The 18919-nt window shown below is 33.4% G+C and overlaps 1 long non-coding RNA gene across 1 annotated transcript in view; it reads right to left on the bottom strand.

Annotated features, from left to right (window-relative positions):
* LOC118191860 (uncharacterized) overlaps positions 1-16835 on the bottom strand; it is a 63005-nt gene extending 46170 nt beyond the window's left edge. Inside the window, exons 1-2 of the long non-coding RNA XR_004758684.2 lie at positions 16692-16835; positions 14311-14404 (exon numbers count right to left, since the gene is read on the bottom strand). This is a non-coding gene — a long non-coding RNA (uncharacterized LOC118191860). The remainder of the gene's footprint in view (positions 1-14310; positions 14405-16691) is intronic.
* Between the last annotated feature and the right edge of the window lie 2084 nt (positions 16836-18919).

Raw genomic sequence — 18919 nt, 5'->3', positions numbered from 1 at the left:
GGAGAAGCAAGTGTAGGTATGAAGCACGCCATGATTGTTTATGAGGTAAGTAGATAGAACATAATAAAATACGAATACAAAACACACAGTACAATTAAATACAAAATACAAAGAAAAATTATAAAAAGCATATGTATAATATATACAAGCTGCATCAACTACATAGGGAAGTTGGAATCGCAAACGTGGGCTGCAAATGGCCTGATATTTCGATCTTCTGTGAGTAAACTTCTGTGTCGAAAACTTTGAAATCAGCCATGTGTGAGCAGTTTAAAGTCTTATTAAAGAAATTCTCATTAACTTCGTGGAGGAAAGTCTTGAGTCTTTCGATTTTAAGGTTTCGGCGAAGCGTAGCATTTGAAACATAGAAGTGGGCGTTCGTAGTAAGTCTAAGAAATTTATTTTGCATTATTTGAAACTTATTCAAATCTTTGTTAGAAATTGCCGCCCACGCAGGGAAGACATAAGTAAATATTGGACGGACTATAGCCGTATAGGTGTCTTTTACGAAGTAAATCAAGTTTGGAGAATTTTCCTAGTAGAGACATGAGATTTTTCATTATTGCAATAGATTTTCTCCTGACATTTTTAATGTGCAAGTGGACATGGTGTGTCTTTCAAACCTCCTTTCTTATATATATATATATGTATACACACAAACGAGCTTGGATAATGGATAGGATATTAATAAGTCAGGCCTGTAAAAGCGATTGGCCCAAGAAGTTTCTGAAGGTCTGGTAGTGATACTGGAGTCTAAACTCAAGGAAGGCATATTCTCAGGGAGTTTGTTCCAGTTCATAACGAAGTCCAGAGAAATCCATTCGTACGGAAGTACAAGCTCGTAAGCTTCTTTAATAAAAAAAATGGATAGGTTTATGATAATTTTTATGAAAAACAAGCGATCCTAATGAGGTTAAAAAATACAGTTGTTAGACTGAAATTTAAAAAATTAAATCACAGTCTCCCATTAAAATGCAAAAATGTGGTTTACAATGTAGAATCGTTACCTTTTTGCTGCTGCATATGCAACGCATATGTAAGTTGTATTTTGTTCCGGGTACATGATCGATCAAGGAAACGACGGTAAGATATGCTTCACTGAATGTTACTTCAATTGTAACCTCTGTTGCTACCGTGAGAATGCGATTTCCCATAAGAGAACTTTGCTTAAGATAACTTGCTTGGCTTTTGCTTGGCAATCGAATAAGTCTGTAACAGAAATGGAAGTAATGAAAGAAATTAAACTAAGCTACATTCGCCTGAACCAGATATCAGAGAACGTTTTTATTGCTTGCAGATAAATGTAGGTTCCGTTTGTAATGTGTCTGGTATAGTATTATAAATGGGAGAAACAAAATGCAGCAAATAAAGCAGGTCCAGCATTATTTAACGAAAAAAATACAAAACAAAATTATATTAAGTTGAAAATAAGAATTTCTTTGGGATCATTCGGTTCTGATTCCCAAGTTTTTATTCACCATATTCAAAATTTTAAACTGTGTCAAGGTAACTTCGTAGAGTCATTAGGATTTTTTCGGACCCGGAGAAGTGAAAAATGAGCAGTGCTCTCGCCAGGCCTCTAACCACGGAGCTCTCGAATACGCGGCGAGTGTGCTGACCACTACACCACGAAGGCATGCTAAAAAGGCGGGAGAAATACCTTATATACTCCCCCCTTTTAAAGGGAGACTGGGATTAGGGAACCCAATCGCCAAATCCTGGTGGTGGAGAATCATCATCTACCACCCTTTTTAGTTCGGGCGCCACTGTAGAGTCATTAGAATTTTTTGCACTTGGAGAAGTGAAAAATGAGCAGTGCCCTCGGCAGGTCTCGAAACACGGACCTCTCGAATATGCGCTGAGCGTACTGACCATTACGCCACGAAGACATGCTAAGAAGGCGAGAGAAATACTTATAAACTATATGCTTGTAATCTGAATAGTATTTGTTTCAAATGAATGTGATAATGCCTTATTCACGAGCAGTTATTATGCCGTAAAGTATTTCACTATTTAAAAATCAAAATATTCACTGAATTTTCTCAAAATCATTAAACACTTATGAGACCACTTACTGTGGAGAAAAATAAGCAGCTGCAACTTAACTTACACTAAGATATTTAAATGAGTCAACACTATTTGACGTATATACGTTATTTATTCGTAAAGGAGATTTCGAAAATTTAATTCATAACTAGTCACTCGATAGCCAACACAACAACATATTAAATCTAAAAGATAACATTTTGTAAAAAAACATAAAAGTATAATAGTAAGCATAATGAACAGATAACAGTGAGATTACACACAGAGCATGATAATACGAAACTCTATATTTATTGCAGATATTACAAGTGCATAAAAATATTTTACATCCTTAATGAATTTTGGTGATTTTTTAGTCTAGCTTGCAAACATTATAACCAGAGAAAAAAAGTATTTTTAAAAAATCCAGTGCTGTTCCTTACCATTTCAAATTTAAAAAAAATATATATTGTTATATTTTCGATATTATTATTGTTTGGCAGGCATACACAATAGTCTATTACTTCTTCAAAGTGCGATTCTTTAGTTTGATAGAATTCCAGACTAAGATCACGGTAAACCTGGTATTCTACCTTGGGATATCATTAAAACAATGCGTTCATCAAACACACCAAAAGACTGAGCGAACTTTTTGCTTCAGCAGCTGTTTAAAAGACAAGACATTGGAATGAAAGGCGTTGAGTTCCTAAATTCAATTAATGATTCAATTAATGTTCCTAAATTCAATTAATGAGTCATTCTTCATTCAGTTAATGATTATGAGTCATTCTTCATTCAATTAAGGATTATGAGTCATTCTTGAAGATAGTCTTCAGCAGGCCGATAAGTGCATCTTAACAGTTTTCTGTCCATCATTTCAGTTTCTGCTTTGACAAAGTAGAAAAATTTCACAAAATTCAGAAGCAGTGGAGACGTATTGCATTAAGGAAATAATTTCGATTCTGATTTAAGTTAATGTAACAGGACAAAAAGGTAAAATTTACAGATCTATAGCTACTACAATGAGTTACCGTGTACTGCATTTCTTTTACACTGTGCAGATTTAAACAAAATAGTTTAATAAAACGGTTAAGTAACAGTTTCTGAAAAAGTGATTGACTGAGGGGAAAAAATCTGTGAGAAGAATAATTGGAAATTTTGGTTTAAAAATGGAATATGTGCTTCGCTATCTTGAATGGCTGCACAGAATTTCTTCTCTGTGCTCTTAACTAGCTCGTGAGAGAGAGCAGCAGACATGGCTGAAACCGTGGGGGGGGGGGGTTGAACTGTAGAGACTGTTAAAAAATTTCATTTGAGAATGGAAATTTCAAATGGGTTCTAAATCAAACTTTTGCTTCTTTGCTTTTTCTTTCTTTTATTTATTACCACTAAGACTGAAAAATATGGAGAGCTATTAGCAAAATTTTTACAGCACGGAAAGTGAGAAAATAGGCTGTGGCCGTGTTGACATTCGAATTCCAGAATTCTGGTCGTGCTACTCATTACCCATGAAGGCATGTTGGGAGGAAAGCGAAAATTCCTTATAAATGAAGATGAGCATCCGAAGCCCCTTTTTCCATCCTTTTTTGAAAATTTGTGTCCTCGTGCGCACTGAAAAATTGTCTTTGTTGGATTACTCTATAAGATATTTCTCCCGCCTTCTTAGCATGCCTTCGTAGTGTAGTGGTCAGCACCTTCGGCGCGTATTCGAGAGGCCCGTGGTTCGAGTCCCGGCGAAGGCGTTGCTCATTTTTCATTTCTCCTGCTTCCAAAAAATACCTAATGTCTCTACAACTCCAGAATTTTCTTTTATACGTGCTTATTTACAAATTTAATTATAGGTCATTTAAAAACAAATACCTATTTACGAAATTTATCTAAGCTAGCTTGACACTAGTTTTTCAGTGAATGATACTGCTGGGAAAATACGAGCTTGAAATGTATGCAGGTAATCTGATTTTTATGCCAACGGTTTTTCAGAGGAAGAGGTGTTTCCTTGACGTTTTTCTAAAAATAGGTCATATTTAACGCAGCTTCATTCGTTTACTTCCTCTTAAAATAGACGCAATTCGGATTATCTCGGAAGGAAGAAAAATTAATATAATTTTTATTATGTAACCTGAAACATAGATTCGCAGAAGTTTAATTTCCGTGCTGAATTTCTATTCTTCATTTGTGTATTCGAACTTATCCTTAAACGTAATGCCTTTGATTCTGTACAATTGAAATAAATTGTTACAAAATAATAAAAACTTGTTACAAAATGCATATAGTTAGGAAAAGTTCACTATATCAATTACTTTTCAGATTGTTAGGATGAAAATTCTTCCCGTTTTATATTGTGTTACTTCAGATTCTAAAATAACAGAATTAGATCTTTTAATTTATTAATCTGGAACTCAGCTAACGAATACAAAGCAAATGTAATAATTCAGTAAATAACTGAGTACCAAATATGTACTAGAAAACCATTTTGGAACAACTTATTTCGTTCTATGTGTATTATTATAGATAAATACACAGACTGAAAGTACTTCAGTGATTTATGCAAAGAGAAAACTACAGGAAAACATTACAGGGTGCCCACTAAAGTCCGGTACCACCCGTTTAACCATGGAGGTAGGAAGTAAGATGGAGTCGCCCTAAACAAGTTTCTCCGTACCCTGCTCTGAAGCACCGGCGATCCCTACGTGGTGACCAAAACATTGGGTCATTTACCATTGAGTTCTATGGAATTTGACGCGTTCGGGTGTAAATATTTTGTAATTACGTCGTAAATATACATATAAATGTATATATTTTTTTTTCTACAGCACTTCAGAGTCCTAAGTATGTGAAAACAACATATTTTTAAACAACATTTCATTCTGAACGGAATTAAATGCTATACTTTTCACAGGACAGTTTTCTCAGAATGGTTTAATTTGAATGAAATATTTTCACAAGTTTTCGTTAATTACATTAGAAAAAAATTAAGGTAATTCGATTTTATTCGGTTAAGGTACAAAAATTAAGATCAAAGTTTATTGTATTATTAATATTAAAATTATGCATTATTTCTTTTCTATTTATAGAGCTTCTTCCTAAAATATGACATGATTTTTTATTTATATATCCTAAATATGACATGATTTTTTGGCTTCTTTAAATCGAAAAATGTAAGTCAATTTATAATTAATGCTCTATTCGGTTCATTTTAAATTAGAGAATTATTAGGAATTAGCGAAATACTTTAAATAAGTATTTCGCTAATTCCTAATAATTAAATAGGTATTAAATAGTATTTGACTTTCTCTGAACATTTCTAAAAGGGAATAAAATAAGTTTTTTTTTTTTTTTTTTTTTTTTTTTTTTTAAGTATTATTTAAAACTTGTAACTGAGTTATTATAAAATGTAAAGGGAATAATTCTTTTAATTATACTTATCAGATTTTTTTTTTTACCCTTCATTTCAACAATACATATTCCAAAACTCTTTATTACGTTCTTAAGTGCGCGTCTCATAGCATTTGCTTTACAATACCTTTTAACAGATTGCTTTCCAATACGAACAATTCTTGCTTAAATAGTTTTATAACGCATTTGTCAACAGGATTTCAATTTATGTTTATAATTCAATATTAAGGTTATTATATTTTTAGATAACATTTATAATCATTATAAATTAGATACATTTAATCATTAGATTTCTTCACAGTACTTTCACAGTTGTTTATAAGTGAATAAATTCTTCATTTCAAATACATTTATAAATAATTTAATGAATATTTAAATATTTTGTCAAAGGCAGATACATGCTTTTTGCAAGCACATGCATAAATACCCATACATATTTCCTATTTATCATTTCCGGCATGTGCAAATCTTTAATTTCTGTGCATTCACTATATTTTTCGTGTAAAGTAATTTACACCCGAAAGTTTTACATAAAAAATATATATGAATATAATTTGAATGAAAATTATAAGTATTATTTTTAATACCCACTCAAAGGTCAGTTTTTCTTCAAAATTCCTCCACGATGGCATCTCTCTCTTTAGGCAGATAGCCCTTGCATGCGTTACTCTATTTAATAAAAACTTAATCTGACCTATGTGCCTAATTACAAATATTTTAACATACATAATTTTATATTTACATTTAGCCATCAAGTTTCAAACTTTTCAAATCTTCTAGAAAATAAATTTTGGCAGATCTCTTTTAGCAATTTTCTTAAAATCTATATTTTTGTAGTGCAACAGCTTAGAATTTTATAAAACAAATTCGTAATCAAAATCGCTGTTGTTAGTTATCGAAAAATAACCAAGATGTGATTTTTGCGTAAATGTTAGTAAACTATATAAATTGCTATTATCCATCACACTATGAATGTTTCTTTCATGCGAGAGTGTCCCTTTTTCGATTTCTATGGAACTGTCGTGTGTCGAAATACTATCAGAATCTTGTCAAGCGAGCTTCTGAATGTAAACAAAGAACACCCCGTCTGGTGACCCAAGCTTCAAAGCAGTGTTTCACTTCTAGCGCGGAATGGCCCCTCCTCCCTTTCCTACCTCCATGCGTTTAACAGCCAAACGGCTACAGCTACAGTTATAGAAGTGGTGTGTAGGTACAGTAAAAGTAGCTATGTACTACCGGATGAGACCACTTACAGTGTGAACCTGGTACGGCAGAGTTAGCGGTCCTATCTCGAAAACGATATGAGATAAGAAAAAAAAAAAAAAAAAGAGTTACAAAGTTGTAGAACATCATTGGTTTTATATTGGTTTAAGACATTGGTCCATCATTGGTTTAAGACACCTCGTGGAAAAGTGACGAAACGATCTGGGGGGGGGGGAAACTAGTTGTCACAAGATACCTTTATTTTCAAAGTTCAAACTTCTCTTAATCAGCTGAAAAGGGCAATGTATATCTGGACCCTTATTAGAACTTCAAGTTGCACACGTTGTAGCACAATGGGTAACACATTTGCACAAGCATCTGTAATACGATGTTAAAAGTCCTGCAGTGTTTGCAGATGTGTCGCATATACCTGCTGTTTGATGTATTCACAAGAAAATGTCCAGGTGAACATGGAGGCCACTCTTCGAAAACACCATAACCCAATTTGTTCTCCGAATTCTTCCATCAGGTACTGCTTCACTGGTGATGTCTTGTGCGCAAGCGCGCCGTCAGGTTGAACCATAGATTCCGGAGTTGAATTAATGGCAGATCTTCAACAAAATAGTATGTTACGTCTTGTAGAAGTTCTAAATACTTTGCGGTCGTTAACGTGCTCTGGTAAAATAATGAGCCGATTAGCCTGTTATTGTAAATTCCACATCAAACATTAATTAAAAATTATATTTGATACCGAAGTCTGCAGAATATAATGGATTTTCTAGTGCCCAGTAATGGGTGTTCTGCCTACTGTACATTTCCTTCCGAGAAAAGCATACCTTATTAGTTCATAGTATGCCTGCCAAGAATGTTGGTTGACCTCTATCCGGTTCGTGATGAAGTTGTACCATGTGGAATGTCTCTCGGCATCCTCATCCAGTTACACCTGATGAAGTGCTGGCCAGTATGGATGAGCACCTAATTCATTTAGGATTTTCTAAACGCGACTTTTTTAGAGGCGATAATTTTCATTGATCTCTCTTGTGATCATTCATTGATGTTGGGTTATGTGAGGGCGTATGATAATACACCTTCTGATTGTACTTTCCGCCCTACCTTAGCTGATTTGCCTAACCGAGGTCAGCCCAATCAACCAGCCTGCCTCCCTTAAACGTTTCACAAATTATAGGATGGTATTGTGTGAAGAAAGCGGGCCTGCAGGAAAAAGGTGTCGATACAATTTGCTGCCAATCGTGCCTTGCACCCATATTCACTGTAAAGTATAACCATTTCACAATAATAATTTTTTGAAAATCGCTCCATGACCATGAGCTTCAACGTACAATTCCGAGAAAATAACTCTTTTATAGCTCTCTGAGATGAGCAGGTGTGACGTTTCATACAGTATTTACATAATGCACCAATTTCGCACACCAAGCTCAAGTTGTGATGAGTTGATGCTACAAAATCGTGCTTGAACCACAGTCCTCTCGACTGTGAATTACAAATGATACCGCTGTGACGCATTGCGATCTCGTTTTTTGTTCAAGAGATAATCTTTCCTCCTTCCGCTCAAGTTCCGTGATTCTACAGTTTCGAAAATCGCGAAGAAACAAATATGCGTTTTTGCGTTTTTACGTTCTGTTATATATATATATATATATATATATTCATATCTTCAAAGTATCATTTCATACTAAATCTTCACGAGATTTTTTATCTCAATTCCGAACTTTGTGACGTTAGGTTAGAAAAGATATGCCATTTTCGTACGAGTTCTACACAGGATGTGGTTTTATAACCCGGCTGCCTGCTGACACGTGTTTCTAACACCTGAGTCTTCATACTAAATCTCTGATGCTCTACACTTTTTTCCTTCTGTCTCGTACCGCTTTCGAGATAGGAAAGCTAACTCTGCTGTTTTCTACGAGATGGCGCTGTAAGAGGTCTCATCTAGACATGCTGATTCTTGGCTTAATTTAAATTTTACACAGTACAGTGAACCCTTCCGGAAAGCGGATTTTTGGAACACAGTTTTGCACAAGCGCGTTTTCTTACTTGTTACCATTTAATATGTCCAATATTTCATTCATCCGCGATATTTCCAAAGTTTCGGCCTCGTTGCCATAATCATAGTTTATACAAATCGTACAAATAGCAAAAGCAAGCATTTATTGTTATCGAAGAAGGAGAAATTAAAGAATTAGCTGAGAATAAAGACAGAAAAATCATAAAGGAGAAACTGAATGATCTTCTGACACCAGGCCGAATGTGAAAGCAGCGACAGGGAAGAAGAAGATAAAGCACTTTTAACTTTAAAGGAGTTAAATGAATTACTAAAAAAGGCACAGCAATTGTCTGGTTTTGCAATGCAGATTGACCCTAAAAAAGAAAGAAGAAGACACTTTATGAGAGACACTGAAGATCTCTACGGTCCGTATCGCGAAGCTTACAGAGTTGCATTAGTCATTACCTCAAAAAATCACAATTTTTTTTAAATAATTGCATTTGTATAATATCCCCCGGGGAACGAAGCAGAAAAATCTGTGAAGTTACTGGATAAAATCTGTACCTAATAAGTATCGGCCACGAGGTATGAAATCACGAGCCTGGCGGTTTCCCTTGCCCAGATGGGAGATACCTAGAGACTAATTTCGTTGGACTAGTCTGGGTGGGTTTGCGTAAAGCCTTTTCCGTAGAGTAAGGCAGCCCGCGTAGTATTGGTAGAAGCAATTTTGACGACCAGTCAGAGCTCCAGACGTGCATGTTTCCCGCCTCTGTGAAACCTGGGAACCTGGAGTGGTGACCCACGGCGCCCAGAAGGTAGCAGTGGTTACAAAAAAACTCTATCGCCAAGGACTAGGGGCTCGGGGCGGTAACATGATTAACGTGCATTTCATCTCTTGGGGAACTTTGACTGGCGACCCAGTCCCTGCTTAATATAGGGGTTACTCATTTGGCACCGATCAGTGTGGTGCCGATTGGCGGAGCATGTTAGACAAACACTATTATTATTATTATCTATATACTACCAATTCTTATACATGCTTTTTAAATCTGAATTGTACATAATACATCTTTTTTTCCATCGAAAGTTTACTTTGCGGAGCGCTATTTTGTCGTGCACGGAATGTATTATTCACGTAGCCCCACGTTCAGCAAGGATTTACAGTATAAAATAAGTTACCGTTAAACTTACTTTCTAAAATGATAAATTTGGATTATTTATTGTAGCAAAGCATGCATAGATTGTGTCCTATAAAAGAGATACTCTTGAATGGAGCTGTTATTATTTATGTTGCAAGCTGGAAAACTCACGAAAACTTTACAGAGCCAGTCCGTTAATTCCTGCGTTCTCTTAGCAAAAGGAGTTTCTCTTTTGCAAATAAAAGAAAAAAAAGAGATAAAAGTTGACTTAGCGTATGTTTTACTTCAAGCAGCTAATTTAATAATTCTTATTCTCTCAACTTTTCATAGCACGAAGTAGTAAAACATTCAGGCACACAGAAATTGTTATTTTCTGAAATATTTTGTCTACTATTTAAAAATCATATACATTTTCTTAAGAATTTTTTAAAATTGTTATTTGTCGAAAGATGGGACATTTTGATCAATTTAGCAAAACTGTATTTTTTATTATCATATCCTTAAAAAATTCGATATTTATAACCCGTAGATATTCCCATGTTATTTATTACGAAAATTACCAGTTTTATTGTATTTTTCGTTGACCAAAAAAAAAAAAAAAAAAAAAAAAAAAAAAAAAAAAAAAAAAAAAAAAAAGCGGCCAAAATCAAATATCAAGCTTACAAATTTGAGACGCTGCATATATTTCTATCGTAACTAGAAGAAAACGACTACTATACCGTTAAGTTCAGGTTCGAATCTGGTAAATAAGATTGGTAATTTTTATTGTAATGACTTGGCTTTGTAAAAGCAGGCAATTAAAATTTGTCGAAATATATCCTCTCTGTAGAATTTTTAATAGTGGAAATGGAATATAAAGACCTAAAATTGCACTCTTTTTTTTTTTTTTTTTTTTTTTTTTTTTTGTTGTATTCCATCTTCATTGAAAACTTTGATAAGTTGGACAGAATTATATCATCCCCGTAAAAGTTCTTCAAAGTTTCCTTTCATTGTGCGAAACGAAATTATAAAGGTACCGAACATTCTCCAGCCATTATTTAGATTCTTCATAAGCAACATCGGAAAATTGCCTTATGTTGGTTGTGGATCATCCTGAGTATTTTTCATGCTCTGCTCGAATAAAAAGCTAAGCAGAACTTCACGAAACACAATGTTAAGGCGCCGAAAGAACAGAGTCAGCAATGGTGCTACAATTTTAGTTTTCATAACATTTGATTCTATTATGATTATTCATCAGGTAGTCCTTTTTGCGAACGAAAATAAACAAATGAAAAATATAATAACAAAACTAACCCAATTTTTTTTAAAAAAAATAACTGTTGCGTAAAAATGAAAAAAAAAAGTATTGGTCCCTTTCGAATCCTTTCAATTTCTGTTTCAATCTGGGATCATAATTGAATTTTTTATTATTAAAATCTCTTTACAGTATGACACTTTGTCAAATAATTGATGGTCAGTTAACATTTTTTCCGTCAAAATATTTTCTTGCAAAAGTTTTCTTGATTTCTTTCTATTCCATCTTATTTCTAGTTCAGAATCATTTAAATTCCTGTAACTGATTGAAAAGTTAAACGGGCAACACTATAAACGGGCACAACGAAGAAAAAGGCCAAAATGTTTTTCACAAAGAATTATTTTTCTAAATCATCCAAGTTTCATAAAAATATTTCTAATATGCATTATGTATTTAATATGCATTTCGAGCACACATTGTGGATTATACTTGTATTCCAAAGCAACAAAAATACGTTTTCCTTTATGCAAGCTAGTGCTAACAAAACTTGCTGTGATTGCTTACTAAACAGAGGCTACAGAATTCGGAAATTTTCCAGAACATACTCAGACACGGAATTGCCCCGCATAATCCAGAAAGTTAGATACCCTATCCAGGGCCGGCCCTAGACATTTTGCCGACAGTTGCCTTATCCTTGGCTTGTAAATTATGCCATCCAGTGCCTGCCAAAACTTTAAAACTTTTACCTCTCCAAATTCCGCTGCCCTATGCAGTTGAAGTTGCATTGCTTCTAGCGCCTTCCTGATCCTGTCCCATACTCGTCTATTAATAGCAAGATGATGCACTTGGTAATAATACGTTTTTAGTAAAACGCGTTTATACATCACTCTCTCTTTTTGCAGTAGAGTGGCAATCACAGCTACACTCCAATGATCATGAGAAAGTGATACCTCACTGGCGGTCCATTCAGAATTAAATAATGATGCGTGAATAGGATTAGCAGCCTGAAGTCGCTTTCATATTGCCGGTGGCCTGCAAATATAGGTCACGGCCTATTGGAGGAACTGTGAAGTACATACACTGTAGAAGTCTGCTTTCCGCCCTGCTCTCTTCCCCTGACGTTAGGGTCACTGAATCCTGCTAACCTCATTTAGTTCGTTCTCGATGGTGGTGATGGTGGTTGAAACTTGATTGTGAAAGTATTTTTTGCTAAAGCTTTGTCACGCGAATGTATTTTATGGCGTTAAAAAATACCTTAATAAATGCAAGGAAACATTAACATACATAAGTATGGAAATAAGGAATAACATTAACATACATAAATATGTAAATAATGAATATACATGATTAGAACAATAACTTTGCCCTAAGATACGTAATAATTACCCTTGCTGTCGAAATCAAATAACGTTTTTTTCCCTTCCAAAGAATACTATTTAGAAGAAGAAGAAGAAAAAAAAAAAAAAAAAAAGAATTGCAGTCGAAAATTTGTTTACAGATCTAGAATATTTTTCTGCTCCAGCTGCAGGTGGACTACAATTGCAATGTGTAGAACTTCACAACTGAGATTTATGAATGGATGATTGTGCGGGCTTAAAACTAAAGAGTAAGTCATGATTAGTATTTTTGTTCGATGTGCTTCGATTTCAAAACCGTATTATAATAAAGTGTTTAATTAGGTCTGCCAGGTAAGACTAAAGCACAAAAAAGTTAGTGAGGGTCATTGTCTCAGCAACATAATCATCAAGGAAACTTAAAAAATACTTCCTTCTTCTGAAAGAGAAATCAAAACTTGGTTCCAGGGCAATAACGTTTGAAGCAAATTCTATAGCTTGTTCCAAAATATCTGCAACAACCATCTTTTTCAAATTTTTCTTTTTTCTTAAAATCTTTTTTAGGGGGGTTAGTTTGTTAGTTACATTACGAATCTGATGTTTTAAACTTAAGATTTGAAAACAACTGGATCCTTTAAACCTGTAAAATGTCTGAAATTTTTTACGAAACTACCATCCAAATTATAAATCTATTAGTGTCAGGTAAAGACTAACAATTCGATCAGTAATGAATTCATGAAAAGTGGAGCCTATCTCATTTGGAAATTTAGGCGAACTCGCACTTCAGATCCAGACTACGTTCATTTATTTAATTTAAGTAATAGTTGATTTGACAGCTTTTAAAAGGCAAGGTCCCTCGCGACTGCGAGTTGCGGCACCTTATAAATCTCTCTCTGAATTCCATAGAAGTCCCCGCGGGAAAGCATGGGTGTTTCTGTGGTTTTTTCCACGCATAATGTGAATAGCTACCAGTTTCTTAAAAAGTACACCACGAAAATGTTCCACTTCTTTTAGACTAATAGCCGTTGCACGTTGTGCCTTGATCGATTAAACAAGCAGACTCCAAAATGATGTACGAGGTTTAGCATTAGCGTTATTTTCTAAAATACGTTCAAAATTTTTAAGATATATGTTTACAGGAAATTGTAAAATTGTCACACCGGACTGCATTAATAATTTCAGTAGTATGAATGCTTAAGGTCAATATTTGAGTTTCGGTAGATTTTTAGATTTGTTCCAGTGGCAACGCAATTAATTCGAAAGATAACAAACAATTCATCCTGAACAATCATATACTAATTCAGTGTTTTCAATCTTGAATTGCATGTGGGCCGAATGCACGACCTGAAAGCAGCCAGCAAACCGAACTTTTTTGTTTTGTTTTGTTTTACACCGCTTCCAAAATCTTTTTTAACAAAACGAATTTTTTAACTACATTTTAAATTTTACTTAATAAATATTTAACAAAACGTACATAAACAGTAATAATAATGATACAAAGGAGTAAATTCCAATTTAAGTTTATTTTTTGCATGGTATCTAAAAGATTGGCAAATTTATAGTAGTACAGGAAATGTCTGTTGGTTAAACTTCTGTAATTTAAAAGTATTAATGGCTGAATTTTACATTTTCGAATTAACGCTCATTTCAAATGATACTAATATCTTGAATTAACCACTAAATAACTTTTAATTTAATTAAAAATAATAATAAATAAAAATTTAATTAAAAATAAACAAATTACGAAAACTTTTCAAAAATCTTGAGAATAAATAATGACAGTCTGTACCCTTTCTTGTATTTATTGAAATTTCCCTCGATGCACACAGAAAAAGTACATATATTTATGAATAAAGAATTATTAATTTCTTTATTTTTTACACCTTTCAACTACCTAAAACGAAACATGTCATGGTGTTTAGGTTTTGGTAAGGTTTATAACCTTAGAAACGAATAATTAGAAATTATTTTCACCAGGAATTGTAGATGCTCGTCAGTCAATTTGGTTCTTCTTTTATACTTTGAGTTTTCAACTGCAGAAAAATAACTGTTGGCATATAAATGTATTCTGAAAAAAAAAATAAATAAATAAATAAATAAATAAAAAAATAAAAAAATACAGTGTAAATTAATTAGCTCTATTTGAAGATTTTTCTGAGATATTAGTCGCGTTAATTTTTAATAGTATACAAAATAATGCAAAATTGGACTCGAAATCATAAAATCCTATTTTTTTTCAAATTATTTCCATAATAATTAATACAATAACAATGTTAATTAAATTATGGAAAATGTATTCGCAGGCCGAGTAAAAGTGGTTCGGGGAGTGCCAGTTTAAGATCACTCATTCTAATTTCGATGTCGGACAAATCTACTGTACGAACCAGCTGCATTACTAATTGGTACAGCTAGGCTCTCTGTCATACAAAATGAATTTATGAACAGTCTACATGAAAATATTAAAATTATCGATTCTTCAGATACAATAGCAAAAATTGGTAAAATCCTAGTATACGGTGCAGTCTTGGCGCGACTTTGAAAATTATCGCCAACACCAAAAATGATCCAAAGAACGTCTATATATACACTATATACTATGTGTGTATATACATAGTATATATACTATATACATAGTATATACTATGTTTAACTATATATTTTCTTTGAATGACTCGTCAACTACTCATCGCAATGTCCGGTTTTAGCTGCTTAACATAAAGTCGCCAAAAGTAGCCAAATCCCGTGTGCACCGGATACTAGGATTAAACCCAAAAATTTAAGTATTATGATCTTGGTAAAAGTCCAGCAATAAAGATACATTTTGAGAATCTGAGCCCATTTAACGAAAAAATAAGTACAACATCATTTAAAAATTTAGTGAAGAATTTTAAGTGCTTCACACACTTCAAATAATATCATTATTTTAGTACTCATGACCATCCCCCAAAGAAAACCTAGAAAATCACAGTCGAACAAGGTTTTTGCTATCACCAAAGTATATTCAAACAAAGCTACCAATGATCATAAATTTGAATCATAAATTTGAAAATATTAGGCACAATCTAAATCTAAGCATCTACAAGAAGATATTCATGGTATTCACTAATTAAAATTCACTAATCAATATCGTAGTACGCATGTCATTGAAAGTTACTTTCAACATCAGTTTGCTGACAGCAGTTTACAACACAAAAATAATGAATGTGAAATACAATACTTCCATTTTTCTAAACAAGAAATGCGACTTTCGGCAATCAGAAGCAAAGATAACAATGAGATTAAAAAGCGTCGTTTACCACATTTGAAAAAAAAAAAAAAAATCTTCTTTTATCTTTTAGGGTTATTATGTTTTATCAGCAAGAAATTCGTATGATACTAAATAATTAACTTATTATCTTTTTGACTCTCCTGAAGTTGAAGAATTCTAACTTGTTAAAAATGCTCCTGGTGAATCTGTTTTGAGGCTTTGAATATACTTGTTAAGAATTCGACAATTGTTCAAAGAGTCAGATGTACAAAAATACTTTTCTCTTTATCTCTAAATTCGTGAATACACAGAATTCTGAAACTAAAATAAGATAAACGGTGTGTGTCATTTAATTTTTTCTTTTATAGCTTTATAACAGTTACAATCTTCTCGAATTAAAAGATTCAATTATTTTTCAGCACATAAACTTAACAGTACTAATGTTTAGGAAATTTTATAATAAGTCTATCTGGACATGTAAGTAAGGCATTTTTGTAAATTTTAAATGATCTAAATGAAATCTAAAGACTGCTCATAATGATATCTTTTTTACTGAACTCTTTTTTTTTTTTTTTCTTTTTACGTAATCGTAAAAACGTCAAAGGAACTTTTGCTTTAATCCTCCTGTTTTCCAGGTTAATAGATCCACCTGTTTCTTCTGACAATAATTGAGTAGTTCGAGCTGCAATAAACTACATTTCAAACTGCAGTTTTCTGAAAATGGAAAAAGACGCTTAAAAATATCAAAAGACAAATTAATGTTCACATTTATTATTTTTATTTATCAATTTAATATCAAAAGCCTCTTACTAATGCAGACTAACGGCTTTTCTTTTTAAAAAATAATGTATATTATAGTTTGTCTGTAAAAACAACTCATCTAATTTTTCAGGCTTACAATTTTTCAAAAATACAATTAAAATACAACATTGCTGTAAAGTAATAAGCTTTAAAAATACTCTAACAATGGGCGTTCCCCGATAATGCTTAACTAAACTTTTAATTCCAAGAAAACGGAAAACTTTTCAGAGATTGCTTTAGATAATGAAATCAAATCTGATCCTACTTCGAAAAAAAAATTGAAAACTTATTAAAAACGCAAACTTACTGAAATCATATGATGACCTTCAAACGAAAATTTACTTAATTCTTCAGATGACCAAACTGCTGTGTTTCTTGTAGGATTCATAGTTGCTCTGGAGATGTAGAAAATCATAGTTCTTGGAAAAAGTATGCGATAAGGTTCAAAGTAAACAATAGCAGAGCTAAGTATTTAAACATGTGTTCCTAAAATCCTATCCTGTTAAACTTTCTGTGCGGGGGTATCAAACGTGGGTGTGGTCGTAAAAATTATTATACGGGGAAGGGTGTTCGTCGAATTCAAAACAACGGCGTTAAGAAACTTCTAAAAGATGCTGTTTTCTGTAAAATCTGAAAACGTGAAAGTAGTATTGGCTCAAAGTTCCGGAACAGAAAAAATATATGTTGTATAAGACCAAAATCTTCACGTAATCGGTGTACAAAACGTCTCTGAAACTAAAAAGTCCCATTTTTTTAGTAAAAGCAAGAATACTTGCCAGTACAAATTTGTAAAATAGTAAAAGGAAAGCATACGTAATAATCGAAGTGGAAAAGAAATAAGATCTTTGTGCATACCTACATTAAATTTCTTATCGTAATTATCCAAAAACTACCTCCGATTAAGGTTTAAGTAATAATTATCATATCACTATAGATGAGAAATTTAAAAAATGGTAGTTAGTACCAGCTTTCTTTAGATTTATAGAAATTTTGAAAAAAGGCGTTTTATTCTGTAAGAGAATTTTGAATAAATAATTGATTTCTTCTTGTAAGTATTACACTTTGTTGCAAATATTTTTTATTCTAAGGAGCTGAGTATGTATGACTAGTTAGACTGTTAGACTCTTTTGGAGATATTGGAGTGCCAATGGATGAGTTTAATAGTACAGAGATCAAAATCTGTTCTTTTGTCGTAAATTTTGATATCTTTAAAACTGATAATTTGCAAATCAAGGTAATTAATATCTCCTTTTTGAAAGTTAGTTTTATTGCGTTTCAGACATAAAGGACAAATGTGATCTAATTCTGTATTATTGAATTTGTGGATTTAAATAATATCATCCATGTATTTGTGGATGTTAGTGTAATATGTACGTTGTGCTAGGCATAACTGTTTTTAGAAATGAAATTCCTTGGTGCAAAAGTACAAATTACAAATCTCTGAGCTAGTGCTGTTCCCCATCGGGATTCCATTGATTTGTTTTAAAAAAAAGTTTTATTAAAAGCAACGTAGTTATTTAAAAGAATACATTATAAATATAGCTGCCATTCTTCTTTGGAAATAACCGTAATAATTTGTGGAAATAAATCTGGAAGAGTTAAAAGACTGTGAAAAACCTCTTGTAACGTGTAGGGTTTATATTTATTTTAACTAACATTTATTTTAAGTTTAAACTATCTTTCCTGTCAAGCCTTACTTTCCCCTGGAACTGCCAATGCCAGAATATGTAAATTTGAGTAGAACGCGCAAGGATTCAAATTATCAGCGGAAGTATTCTGATTTAAATAGAAGGAAACGAGTTCGGTGTGATATTCTTACTTAGCGAGCGCGGAGGTAGTTAGCGAGAATTGAAGAACCCCGCGTTGCGGCCTATGTGCTTGGCGGGAAGTAGTGGTAATCGTTCCAGTGAGCTTCAAGTCTGCTGAATTAGCAGCGGTATTGTAAAACGCGGTGAGTTAGTTATTTTAGAGAGCCTCGTAGTTAGAATCTTGTCTTTAGTTTCTTTTCAGGTTATTATTTTTATTTGACTGCCGAGTTGGCATCGTCTGTAAGCGTCAAGAGAACGCAATTGTAATTTGTTACGTTGAATAAAAAGGGACTTAAATCCTTCACAAGGCTCTATCTTTTATACAAGTTTTCACAGTCACCTCTTGGTTGCGTGCAAGTTGGAGGCGCGCAACGTTATATTGGCGCCCGAACAATTATCGAACTGAAATGGCCGAAAATTGGATGGAAGCCGCTGGACAACACCAAGAAATGACAACTCAGTTAGAAGGATTTGGATACCTGGTCCAGACTTTGAGAGCGTCAATAAAGCCAAACGTCTATTTCGACGGAAAAAATTCGGTGTCCGTATTTTTAGAAGGTCTAGAAAACCACTTTCAGCTCTACCCTGTGCCTGAAAGACAAAAAGTTGCCATCGCCACATCAGCACTAAGAGGACAGGCCGCGCTATGGTGGAAAAACATAGGAAAATTTCTACTAGGTGAATTTGGAAGCCCGACATATATATTTGACAATTTCAAAAAATCGTT

This window comes from Stegodyphus dumicola, chromosome 7, assembly GCF_044657685.1.
Source record: "Stegodyphus dumicola isolate Sdum_Otavi_A_Nest chromosome 7, ASM4465768v1".
In the NCBI taxonomy this organism is placed as follows: Eukaryota; Metazoa; Arthropoda; class Arachnida; order Araneae; family Eresidae; genus Stegodyphus; species Stegodyphus dumicola.
This window is presented reverse-complemented; position numbering and strand designations above follow the sequence as displayed.